Consider the following 14,223-nt stretch of genomic DNA (forward strand, 5'->3'; position numbering starts at 1 on the left):
AATAGGCTGCATTTTACGCAGCCATAGTTGTCAAATGCTAAAAGCTTATTCCAGATTACGAGTTTTCTGATTTGTTGTCTATCTAGGTCTACATCTGAGCTGGAGTCCTTCCTGATCTACATACACATGTATGCAGTTTGCTTTCCCTTCTTCAGTCTATGGAGATTTGCTTTTCTTCCTCCACTCTCTGGAGAAAAAAATGTGTATGATGTAAAACCCCCAAATATCAATTAGTAGTACTCATTACAATATAATACATGTTATCGCTGTTATATTTTCAACAGATATCAACACTACAATTCTGTAACTGTATAGACAAAATACTCACCAAATATTCTCTTTCAGCTACATGAGACTGTGTCTACGCATTGAAAACGGCATAGGACTACACATCCATCGCAGAACGAGAGCAATGTTGAGAAGAGTGGGCTCTCACTTGGGGCTTCCAAGGAGAATGATCCTGAGATAAGATGAACCGAGACTCCTGAAGTGCCACCACCAACAATGGCTGAGCTGCTACAACTTTGAGGAGAAGTCGCCACGCCACAGTAAGCACACCTGAGCATTCCCTTTTGTCAGACTTCCCGGGAAGTGTGAAAACCTACAGAGTACTCAGAAATGTTGTTGAAAGTGGTGGGCCTACAACCAAACATATAAATCATATGTAAATAAGGGATGTTTGTGTGGGCAACAAACTTGTGTGAGAAACAATATTTGTGCATTCTTTATCTAGCAAATAGGCATCATTATTTTACTTTTGGAATGGTTTTCAAATGATTTACTAAGCTGTTATCCTTTTCTGGATATCTATACTATTGACAGTTTTCACTTCAAATTAGCAGACCTACAGTTGGGTATTTTTCCAGAAAAATGGATGGACTACTCTGATGAAAATACAGTACAAAACAAGTCAGTCTGAGTACACAGATAAGGTCAAATAAAGTTTTACTAGAGAGATAAACAAAAATACAAGGTAATTTCTGTGACCTTCTCCAAATAAAAAATGCACAGTAAGGCATGTGTCAAACTCATTCCATGGAGGGCTGAGTGTCTGTGGGTTTTCGCTCCTCCCTTGTACTTGATTGATTAATTAAGGTCACCAATTAGTAAAGAACTTCCCTCAACTGGTTGTCTTAAATGAAAGGAGAAACCCAATACCTGCAGACATTAAACCCTCCATGGAATGTGTTTGACAACCCTGGTGTAAGGTACTGTAATGATACCACCCAGACTGGGGGAAAATAATAATCACAAAAAAAAATATTTACAAATATTTTTCATAATTGAGATCCAAATGAAGAATAAAGTACAGTGTAGTGGTGGAAAGGTCAACTGTTATGTAAACAGACTTGTTAATAAATACATGGAATAGTGCAGCGGTGAAATGGCAGCAGTTGTTTGTCGTAGAAGGTGTAGAAGTCTCCCTGCAATTCAGGCAGTTGCACCAGCGAGGTTGTCCGTGGTCTGGGATGTCTGGAGACCCTGGGATGCCTCTCCGCTATTCAAAAATCACTCAACGTATACTGGAAGTAACCAGATCAAGCACCTCTCCCCTTTCTTCCAAGTACAGACCTTGTAATTTAGCCTGTAATGATTTTAAAAAAGCAACATAAAATTACAGAATGCAACCAAATGCTGTGTTTTTTATTTTTTTATTTCACCTTTATTTAACCAGGTAGGCTAGTTGAGAACAAGTTCTCATTTGCAACTGCGACCTGGCCAAGATAAAGCAAAGCAGTTCGACACATACAGCAACAGAATTACACATGGAATAAACAAACATACAATCAATAATACGGTAGGAACATCTATATACAGCGTGTGCAAATGAGTGCAAGTGTGATGTGATTTGAATGTTGTGAAACGGGTAAACAGTACCACAGGTGAAAGATTTTTACTAACCTTCATCTCCGTCAGCCTCTCCTTGCAGTCGGTCTTCCTGTCCAATCATCTCTGCAACCCAGCCTGTGCCCCTGGACAGTCAGTGGCTCTTCTAAACTGTAATCCTACAGAAAAAAACATGTACACAACCCAAGTTGATAATCACCTGAAAAGAAAAGTGGACATTGGCTCTGTGAATACCTGGATGGAGCTTTAATTTGAAAGCAAAATATTACATGAAGTCAAACATTACTACAATATAGCTTAATTCATGAAGTTGAAACTTTTTAGATGTGAAAGACGATGGCCAGAGCTTACCCATGATGTTGCACAATGATTTAAGTCAATAAGTCATCATTTTAGTCCAAGTGTACAAAACATTAGGAACACCTGATCCTTCCATGACAGACTGATCAGGTGAATCCAGGTGAACGCTATGATCCCTTATTGATGTCACCTATTAAATCCATTTCAATCAGTGTAGATGGGGAGGAGATTTTTAATTCTCAAAATATTTGGGACATGGATTGTGTGTGTGTACCATTCAGAGGGTAAATGGACAAGACAAAGTATTTAATTGCCTTTGAACAGGGTATGGTAGTAGGTGCCAGGCACACTGGTGTGAGTGCGTCAAGAACTGCAACGCTGCTGGGTTTTTCACACGCAACAGTTTCCCTTGTGTATCAAGAATAGTCCACCACCCAAAGTCTGCCAACTTGACACAGCTGTGGGAAGCATTGGAGTCAACATGGGTCAGCACCCCTGTGGAACACTTTTGACACCTTGTAGAGTCCATGCCTCAATGTATTGATGCTGTTCTGGGGGCAAAAACAGATGAAACTCAATATTAGGATGGTGTTCCTAATGTTTTGTAAACTCAGTGTGTTTGGGCTTGAAGAGCCAAATCCGAATGGCCCACTCCGTGCAAATCTGTGTGAATGTGTTGTCTTTTTCTATGATATGACATACAAATTATTTTTAGGTTTTATTTCATTGTTACCACCCACCAGCATGGCATTGTTTATTAATCAGAAATAGCTGCAAAGTTCTTCCTCTTCGCAACTGAGATGAGCCAAACAACCTTGTGTCCACTTGGCCGTCTGAGTCATGGAACAAATTGACATAGGGGATCAAATCTCACGGTTTTGCACCTCCACTTTTTTTTTACCAGAAAGTTATAATCCATTGGATAAAATATATAATATATATATATATTTTTTTTATATCTGACCATTTTTTAAATGGGATAATTGCTTGATATGATGGTATTTTGCAGACCCACTCCCTCATCGCCCCAAAATGAATGTTCTTGACCACTATAGTTTTGCTTCACAACACGCTGCACTGCTTTGATGGGTGGTAACGTTAGCTAAAAAGCACAAGTGTCTATCCAGATAATGAAGAGGCACCCGCAAAAGAAAATGCAAGGAAATTATAGTTAGTTACATGTAATTTGTGGCGTGCATGATCATGATCTTACAACCTACAGCTGCTGCCAATTCACTACTGCACTATTCAATTGATGTATTACCATGTATGTTTACATGAAAGTTTAACACATTACACAACTACACTGTACTTTATTCTTCATTTGGATCCCAATTATGAAAAATATTCCATTTGGTAATACTGTATCTAAGAGTTGTTTATTAAAAAAATGTTCCTCAGTCTGGGTGATATCAGTTCACTACTTTATCAGAATGTTTCCCTTACACTGTGCTTTTGTTATTCAGAGGAGGTTACAGAGACTACCTTGTATTCTTGTTTTTCTCCCTAATAAGACTTTATCTGACCTGATCTGTGTAATCGGACCGAGTTGTTTTGTACTGTTTAGTAAATAATTCTGAAACCATTCCAAAAGTAAAATAATGATGCCTATATGCTAGATAAAGAATGCACTAATATTGTTTCTCGCACAAGTTTGTTGCCCACACAAACTTCCCTTATTTACATATAATTTATATGTTTGGTTGTAGGCCCACCACTTTCAACAACATTTCTGAGTACTCTGTAGGTATTCAGACTTCCCGGGAAGTCTGACAACAGAGAAGGCGCAGGTCCTTCCCGCTCAAAGGTGTGCTAATTGCATCCTGTGTTGCGTGGCGACTTCTCATCAAAGCTGTAGCAGCTCAGCCAATGTTGGTGGTGGCACTTCAGGGAGTCTTGGGTGATCTGATCTTAAGATCATTCTCCTTGGTAGCCCCAGTTGAGAGCCCATTCTTATCGACACTGCTCTTTAACGATCAAGGATGTACGCTACGTGAGTATGTGGACACCTGCTCGCCGAACATGTCATTCCAAAATCATGGGCATTAATATGGATTTGGTCCCCCCTTTGCTGCTATTACAGCCTCCATGCTTCTGGGAAGGCTTTCCACTAGATGTTGGAACATTGCTGCACGGACTTGCTTCCATTCAGCCATAATAGTATTAGTGAGGTCGGCCACTGATGTTGGGCGATTAGGCCTGGCTCGCAGTCAGCATTCCAATTCATCCCAAAGGTGTTCGATGGGGTTGAGGTCACGGCTCTGTGCAGGCCAGTTAAGTTATTCTACACCGATCTCGACATCATCATTTTTCATCATTGCAAAAGGACGCTATTAGGCAGAATGAAGAATGAATGTTTCCAGTCATTCAATATAAGGTCTTGTTAGTCTTTTATTTTTTTATCAACATTTTATTTTGTCATGTTACAGTCTTATACTCAATACATGTGTAGCCAAGCTTTTGGGCTAGGTCTGTCTACATCACAGCTCAAATTATGAATAACATAGTAATATCTGTAATGTAGGCTAATATTGTCATCAATACTCAAAAGAACGGCTTATTTTCCCCATAAATCTGCACACAATAAATACCCCATAGTGAGTTCTTAGAAAGAACAGCTTATTTTCCCCATAAATCTGCACACAATAAATACTCCATAGTGAGTTCTTAGAAATGTTTGCAAATGTGATATTTCCACGGGTGTTTAAAAAAAACACAGAAATATCACATTTACATAAATTTTCAGACCTTATACTCAGTACTTTGTTGAAGCACCTTTGGCAACTCTTACAGCCTCGAGTCTTCTTGGGTATGACGCTACAAGCTTGGCACACCTGTATTTGGGGAGTTTCTCCCATTCTTCTCTGCAGATCCTCTCAAGCTCTGTCAGGTTGGATTTGGTGCGTCGCTATACAGCTATTTTCAGATCTCTCCAGAGATGTTCGATCGGGTTCACGTCCGGTCTTGGCTGTGTGCTTAGAGTCATTGTCCTGTTGGAATGTGAACCTTCGCCCCAGTCTGAGGTCCTGAGAGCTCTGGAGCAGGTTTTCATCAAGGATCTATCTGTACTTTGCTCCGATCATCTTTCCCTTGATCCTGACTAATCTCCCAGTCCCTGCCTCTGAAAGACTTCCCCACAGCATGATGCTGCCACCACCATGCATCACCATAGGGATGGTGCCAGGTTTCTTCCAGACTTGACGCTTGGCATTCTGGCCAAAGAGTTCAATCTTGGTTTCATCAGACCAGAGAATCTTGTTTCTCATGGTTTGAGGGTCCTTTAGGTGCCTTTTGGCAAACTCCAAGAGGGCTGTCATGTGCGTTTTACTGAGGAGTGGCTTCCGTCTGGACACTCTACTATAAAGGCCTGATTGGTGGAGTTCTGAAGAGATGGTTGTCCTTCTGGAAGTTTCTCCCATCTCCACAGAGGAACTCTGTCAGAATGACCATCAGGTTAAATTTCTTCGACCTTATGGCTTGGTTTTTTCTCTGACATGTACTGTCAAATGTGGAACCTTATATACTGTAGACAGATGTGGGCCTTTCCAAATCATATCTAATCAATTTAATTTACCACAGGTGGACCCCAATGAAGTTGTAGAAACATCTGAAGGACAATCAATGGAAACAGGATGCACCTGATCTCAATTTCGAGTCTCATAGCAAGGGGTCTGAATACTTATGTAAATAAGCTATTTATGTTTTAAATTCTTTATACATTTGCAAGAATGTGCATTTTGGGGTTTTGTGTGTAGACTGATGAGGATTTTAAATCCATTTTAGAATAAGGCTGTAATGTGGCAAAATATGGAAAAGGTCAAGGGTTCTGAATACTTTCTGAATGCACTGTAGATGCCTAGCATTATAGGATGTCTACTTTGTTATTAGGTCAAACATTGTTCTTGGCCAGCTAGGGGAAACAATGATGGAACAGACAACAGGAGCCACACCCACTTAAGTCTGTGCTTACCGCTCTTAGTCCGGTTTCCCAAAAGCATCTTCAAAGCTAAGTTCATCGTTAGAACCTTCACAAGAGCATCTTAACATTTCCGAGCCGTTTTCCCAAACAGTCTTTATTAGCGCCAAAATCGTTGAATATTAATATTCTAAAAAACAAGGATATGGGAGAGCGGGGTAAGCTGAGACATTTTTTACATTCAGAATCACTACCTCAAGTGAAATCTAGTATTATTTCTAATAAAGATATCTACATATATTTCAGAATGCTGTGTATCCCTGGAAATAATCAGAATTCATGTAAACGTAAAATGCGTGAAGTGTGCTGGTAGGCCAAAGTTGAATTCATGGAATGTGGCTGTGGTATATCTTAAATGTGTGCCTACATTCTGCCTACATTCAGCCTATGCCTACATTCAGATATATCTCTTGGCCAGTTGTCTGGAAAGGGGATGTTGTTTCAATGTGCCAACTCGTAGGCAAGTTAACTGCATTTGAGGCAACAAAGCCAATGAAACTGATCCAATGAAACTGGTCTGTGAGATTCTTGATATGTTTAGCATGTTTAGCTCCCGAGTGGTGCAGTGGTCTAAGGCAATGCATCTCAGTGCTAGAAGTGTCACTAAAGACCCTGGTTTGATTCCAGGTTTGATACACAAGTCTGGTTCATCCTTGGGAGCAATTTCCAAACGCCTGAAGGTACCGCGTTCATCTGTACAAACAATAGTACGCAAGTATAAACACCATGGGACCACGCAGGCGTCACACCGTTCAGGATTACCGTTCTGTCTCCTAGAGATGTACGTACTTTTGTGCGAAAGGTGCAAATCAACCCCAGAACAACAGCAAAAGACCTTGTGAAGATGCTGGAGGAAACCAGTACAAAAATATCTATATCCACAGTAAAACGAGTCCTATATCGACATAACCTGAAGGGCCGCTCAGCAAGGAAGAAGCCACTGCTCCAAAACTGCCATTAAAAAAAAGCACGGGGTGGCAGCATCATGTTGTGGGCGTCCATTGCTGTAGGAGGGACTGATGCACTTCACAAAATAGATGGCATCATGAGGAGGGAAAATAATGTGGATATATTGACATTCATTTCAAGACATCAGTCAGGAAGTTAAAGCTTGGTCGCAAATGGGTCTTCCAAATGGACAATGACCCCAAGCATACTTCCAAAGTTGTGGCAAAATGGCTTAAGGACAACAAAGTGAAGGTATTAGAGTGGCCATCACAAAGCCCTGACCTCAATCCTATAGAAAATTTGTGGGCAGAACTGAAAACGTGTGCGAGCAAGGAGACCTACAAACCTGACTCAGTTACACCAGCTCTGTCAGGAGGAATGGGCCAAAATTCACCCAACTTATTGTTGGAAGCTTGTGGAAGGCTAACCAAAAGGTTTGACCCAAGTCAAACAATTTAAACGCCCAATTTTTCAGTTTTTGATTTGTTAAAAAAGTTTGAAATATCCAATAAATGTCGTTCCACTTCATGATTGTGTCCCACTTGTTGTTGATTCTTCACAAAAAAATACAGTATTATATCTTTATGTTTGAAGCCTGAAATTTGGCAAAAGGTCGCAAAGTTCAAGGGGGCCGAATACTTTCGCAAGGCACTGTATATGCACCAGAAACAAGGTACCATTTGTGACTTGTCAGATAAATATTGAGATGCATCCAGCTGCAGCCCCACAGCAGCCTGTGACTAAACCTAGCCTGTCATTAAAACCAATACCTGTACATGTGAAATCCTACTTTTTTATACTAGATTCCTTTCTTTGCTCCCTTTCCATTACTCTTTTCCTAGCTCTTTTTCTTTTCCTACATTCCTCTGCTCTCATTCCTTTCCTAACTTCATTTCCTCTCTACTGGTGGTTAATCACCATATACATGTGAACTCCTCCTTTTCTTTCATATATTCCTATCCTCACTACCTTTTTTTGCCTGCTTTCATAGCTTCCTTTCCTTTCCTAGCTTCCTTTCCTCCTTTCCTATCTATCTTTCTTTTCCTAGCTCATTTACTCCTAATCTAGCTTCAAGTTATTTTCTTTACTCCATTCTTTCTTAGATTCCTTTACACGTTCCCTTTTTTTCTTCCTTGCTAGCTTCCTCATCTCCCGTTCCTTATCCCAATTATTTTCCTAGCTCCCTTTCCTCTCTACTGCCTGAGATAATCCTGGGAAAGGAGGAAAGGAAGCTACTGTAGGAAAGGCGGACAAGAAAGGGAGCTAGGGAAGGAGGAAATTAATCTAGGAAAGAAAAGGAGGAAATTAAAGGAAGAAGGAAAGGGTGCTAGGTAAGAAAGGAAAGGAAGCTAGTAAAGTAAAAAAAGGGAGGTAGGGAAGGAGCAGAGGAAAAGGAAGCTAGGAAAGAGGAAAGAAAGCTAAGAAAGAAAAGCAAGCTAGGAAAGGAAAAAATAAAAGGAGCTAGGAAAGGTGAAAAGGAGCTACGAAAGGAAAGGGAGTTCAGGAGAGAAGCGAGGACTGGGCAGTAGGGAAGGATAGGAGGAAATTAAGCTAGGAAAAGAGGAAAGGAAGCAAGGAAAGGAATCTAGGAAATGGGACCTAGAGAAAGGAGGAAAGGAACTAGGAAAGGTAAGGAGATGGGGAAGGAGGAGAGGAAATATAAGTAGGGAAGGAAAGGAAGCTAGGCAATTAGGAAAGGAAGCTAGGAAAGGATGGAAGGAAATGGAGGTAGGGAAGGAAAAACAGTTAGGAAAGAAGGAAATAAGGGAAGGGAGCAAGGAAAGAGCAAGGGAAGGAAGAATTGAATCGAGGAGGGAAAAAAGGAGGAGTTCACATGTATGTTGTAGGGATTAACCCTGGCTAGTATATAGTAGTTTTATTGACAGGCTGGTCTTAGTCACAGGCTGCAGCTGGATACCATTGTTAATATCAGCAAGATATGCTAGCTATGTGCAGCAAAATAGCTAGCTAGCTAGCTGCTTGGCTGAACAAAGAACGTTAGCGCACTGTTCAAGTTTTAGTTTTAAGTTTTAATGTGCGATAACGTTCCGTGTATCAAATTAAAGGACTCATTACATGTTAGTATAACTTGAAGCATAATTTAACATTTTTATCCACATTTTCTGTCATTAAAAAGGATATAATGTGTATTTGCTGTAACATTGAATATACAGTGTGTCTTTTACCCAAGCATGTTTTTAATCTACAGGCCACGTATTTCATCCTAGGGACAGTTTAACTGTTTTCTGTACAATAGGAACATGTTGTAGAAATCTCCGGTTTGTGTCAATAGGGATGTGCTGAATTCTCAGAATCTATGGGGTGGTCATGACACCGTGTCCGGCCTATCAGAGCCCGCCCTCTGTGAATATCCCTATAAATTACAGGACTTGCTAACAGACAGTGGATCAAGTTTCTTTGCGGCGAGGCCACTCGAAATTGAACAGAATGATCCTATCTCCTTGGAAGTCAAACTCCTACTCAGACAGAAGCAATCATTCCAGAGTTGATCCTGCAGAACGTACTGTTTGCATTCGAGACTGACGGAGTTCACAATCCATCCCGGCTGGATTCAGAGGAAGAATTTGCTGCACGGAAGAGCTCTCATAGATTTCACTTTCCTGAATAATAATAATTAGTTAGTTAGTGAGTGAGTGAGGATGCCTGAGGAATCACACAGCATCATCAAGGACCCCACACACCCCAGCTGTTCTCCCCCTTACCATCGGGCAGACGGTATTGGAGCATGAGGTCTGATACCAACAGGCTCAGAGACAGTTTCTATCTACAAGCCATCAGACTGCTGAACACTTGAACTGGACTGACAACCTGCTGATTCTACGCACCTTAGCACACATGCACACACACATATACATTCATGCTACACACACATCACAACTGATCAAATATTTATTATATTCTACTGGCATTTACTTTATGTTCGTATTCTTTTAGTTTCTAAGTGGGTCTACAACAGATGCGGAAAGCAGCATGGGACTGCTGATGGCTGAGAAACAGACCTCCAGAGCTGTGGTTCCGTAGGTGAAACTGTCCATGGTGATGCTGGTGCGTGGCATTCATTGTTTTTGTAGGGTCTCTTCAGTTAACCACCTAACTGAGGATCTAAACTTAGCCTTGTGTAATACTTTAGACAGTCACACCGCTACAACATTTGTCATAAGAAACTAGCTCCATGGTATACATAAAATGCCTGAGCCCTGAAGCAAACTTTCAGAAGAATGGAACTGAAATGTCTCTCCGCCAAATTGGAAGTTTTCTGACTAGCTTGGAAAGGCGGTACCGTGCAATATCGAAAAGGGCTCACTGCTGCTCGATCAGCCAACTTTTCCAACCTGATTGAGGAAAATAAAAACAATCCAAAATGTATTTTTGATACCGTCGCAAAGCTAACTAAAAAGCAGCCTTCCCCAAGTGAGTTTGGCCTTCACTTCAGCAGTGATGTATTTATGAACTTATTTGACGAAAAGATAATGTTCATTATAAAGCAAATTATGGGAAGGGGGGGGGTTAGAGTTCCTTATTAATTAGTGACCTTAATTCATCAATCAAGTACAAGGGTGCCGCTTTTGACACCATCGATCACCACATTATATTGCAGAGATTGGAAACACTAATTGGTCTACATGGACAAGTTCTCGCTTGGTTAAGATCTTGTGTGTCAGAAAAATATCAATTAGTCACTGTGGATGGTTTGTCCTCTGACAAATCAATGGTAAGTTTGTGTTCCTCAAAGTTCTGTTTTAGGACCACTATTGTTTTCACTATATATGCTTCCCGGTGATGATGTCATTCAGAAACACAATGTCAACTGTCACTGCTATGCAGACAACACAGCTGTACATTTTGATGAAACATGGTGAAGCCCCAAAATTGCCTACCCTGGAAGCCTGTGTTTGACAAAATAAAATAACATTTTATTTGTCACATACACATGGTTAGCAGATGTTATTGTGAGTGTTTTGAAATGCTTGTGCTTCTAGTTCCGACAGTGTAGAAATATCAACAAGTAATCTAACAATTCCACAACAACTACCTAGTACACACAAATCTAAGTAAAGGTATGGATTAAGAATGTGTACATATAAATATATGGATGAACAATGACCGAGCAGCATAGGCATGCTGCAATAGATAAAATACAATAGGTATAAAATACAGTATATACAGTACATATGGGATGAGTAATGCAAGATATGTAAACATCATTATTAAAGTGGCATTAATAAAGCGAATGGTGATCCATTTGTTAAAGTGGCCAATGATTTCAAATCTATGTAGGCAGCAGCCGCTCTGTGTTAGTGATGGCTATTTAACAGTCTGATGGCCTTGAGATAGAAGCTGTTTTTCAATCTCTCGGTCCCTGCTTGATGCACCTGTGCTGACCTTGCATCCTGGATGGTAATGGGGTGAACAGGCAGTGGCTCGGGTGGTTGTTGTCCTTGATTATCTTTTTGGCCTTCCTGTGACATCGTGTGCTGTAGTTGTCCTGGAGGGCAGGTAGTTTGCCCCATGCATTGTGCAGACCGCGCCACCCTCTGGAGAGCCCTGTGGTTGTGGGCGGTGCAGTTGCAGTACCAGGCGGTGATACTGCCTGACAGGATACTCTCAATTGTGCATCTGTAAAAGTTTGGCAGGGTTTGAGGTGACAAGTAAAATGTCTTCAGCCTCCTGAGGTTGAAGAGGCGCTGTCTGTGTTGGTGGACCATTTCAGTATGTCTGTGATGTGTCCGCCGAGGAACTTAAAAATGTACACCTTCTCCACTGCTGTCCCTTATATATGGATAGGAGGGTGCTCCCTCTGCTGTTTCCTGAAGTCCACAATCATCTCCTTTGTTTTGTTGACGTGAGAGGTTGTTTTCCTGACACCACACAACAAGTGCCCTCACCTCCTCGTTGTTGTTGGTGATCAAGCCCACTACTCCTTTGTCGTCTGCAAACTTGATGATCGAGTTGGAGGCGTGCATGGCCACGCAGTCATGGGTGAACAGGGAGTACAGGAGGGGGCTGAGCACGCACCCTTGTGGGGCCCCAGTGTTGAGGATCAGCAAAGTGGAGATGTTGTTTCCTACCTTCACCACCTAAGGGCGACCCGTCAGGAAGTCCAGGACCCAATCGCAGCGGGTTTGAGACCCAGGGCCTCAAGCTTAATGATGAGCTTGGAGGGTACTGCGGTTTTGAAAGCTGAGCTGTAGTCAATGAACAGCATTCTTACATACAGTTGAAGTCGGAAGTTTACATACACCTTAGCCAAATACATTTAAACTGCGTTTTTCACAATTCCTGACATTTAATCCCAGTAAAACATCCCTGTCTTAGGTCAGTTAGGATCACCACTTTATTTTAAGAATGTGAAATGTCAGAATAATAGTAGAGAGAATGATTTATTTCAGCTTTTATTTCTTTCATCACATTCCCAGTGGGTCAGAAGTTTACACACACTCAATTAGTATTTGGTAGCATTGCCTTTAAATTGTTTAACTTGGGTCAAACGTTTTGGGTAGACTTCCACAAGCTTCCCACAATAAGTTGAGTGAATTTTGGCCCGTTCCTCCTGACAGTGCTGATGTAACTGAGTCAGGTTTGTAGGCTTTCTTGCTCGCACACGCTTTTTCAGTTCTGTTCTATAGGATTGAGGTCAGGGATTTGTGGTGGCCACTCCAATACCTTCACTTTGTTGTCCTTAAGCCTTTTTGCCACAACTTTGAAAGTATGCTTGGGGTCATTATCTATTTGGGAGACCCATTTGCGACCAAGCTTTAATTCCTGACTGATGTCTTGAGATGTTGCTTCAATATATCCACATAATTTTCTATTCTCATGATGCCATCTATTTTGTGAAGTGCACCAGTCCCTCCTGCAGCAAAGCACCCCCACAGCAGTTTGCATAGAATCCAGTGAAGTTCCTTGAGGGCAGTTGTGGTATCGGTTTGAGGGGGGATATACACAGCTGTGACAATAACCAACGATTTGATTGTGAGGAATTCTAGGTCAGGTGAACAAAATTACTTGAGTTCCTGTATGTTGTTACACCATGAGTCGTTAATCATGAAACATACAGCCCCACCCTTCTTCTTCCCGCAGAGATGTTTATTCCTGTCGGAGCGACGCACAAAGAACCCTGGTGGCTGTACCGACTCTGACAGTATGTCTCCAGACAGCCATGTTTCCGTGAAACAGAGTATGTTACAATCCCTGAAGTCTCTCTGGAAAGCAACCCTTGCCATAATGTTGTTTACCTTGTTATCTAGAGACTGGACATTAGCGAGTAATATACGCGGAAGCGGTGGGTGGTGTGCGCGCCTCCGAAGTCTGACCAGAAGGCCGCTCCGTCTAACTCTTCTGCGGCGACGTTGTTTTGGGTCAGCCTCTGGAATCAGTTTGAATGCCTTGGATAGTTCAAACAAAGGATCCGCTTTGAGAAAGTCATATACCTGGTCCTAGTGCTGGTAAGTTGATGTCACTCTGATATGCAATAGTTCTTCCCGGCTGTATGTAATAACAATTCAGATTTTCTGGGCTATCAATATAAGAAATAATACCAAAAAAATGAAATACTGCATAGTTTCCTAAGGACTAGAAGCGACGCGACCCTCTGTCAGCTCCATCTTACTATACCCACTAGCCTTGTAGCTCTATGAAGACCAGTGAGCTGGACTGGGGACAGGGAGGGTCGCCTCGCTTCATAAGGAAATGGATGGCGGCATTTACTTTACTTTTAAACTTGGACAAAACGGAGATGCTAGTTCTAGGTCCGATGCTAGCCACTGGCTTCCTGTTAAGGCTAGGGCTGATTTCAAGGTTTTACTGCTAAACCACAAATAATTACATGTACTTGCTCCTACACATCCCTCCGATTTGGTCCTGCCAAACATACCTACAAGTACACTACAGTCACAAGATGCAGGTCTCCTTGTTGTTCCGAAGATTTCTAAGCAAACAGATGAAGGCAGGGCTTTACCTACATTTTTATGGAATAGTCTGCCAATCCATGCGAGAGACGCAGACTGGAGTGACGAACTACCCTTGTCTCTGCCTAGATGGGTCCCCTCTCTCCACTGGGATTTTGTTCCTATTACAGGGGCTGAGTAACTGGCTTGCTAGTGCTTTCCCATGCTGTCCCTAGGAGGAGT

This window comes from Oncorhynchus nerka, linkage group LG20, assembly GCF_034236695.1.
Source record: "Oncorhynchus nerka isolate Pitt River linkage group LG20, Oner_Uvic_2.0, whole genome shotgun sequence".
Taxonomy (NCBI): Eukaryota; Metazoa; Chordata; class Actinopteri; order Salmoniformes; family Salmonidae; genus Oncorhynchus; species Oncorhynchus nerka.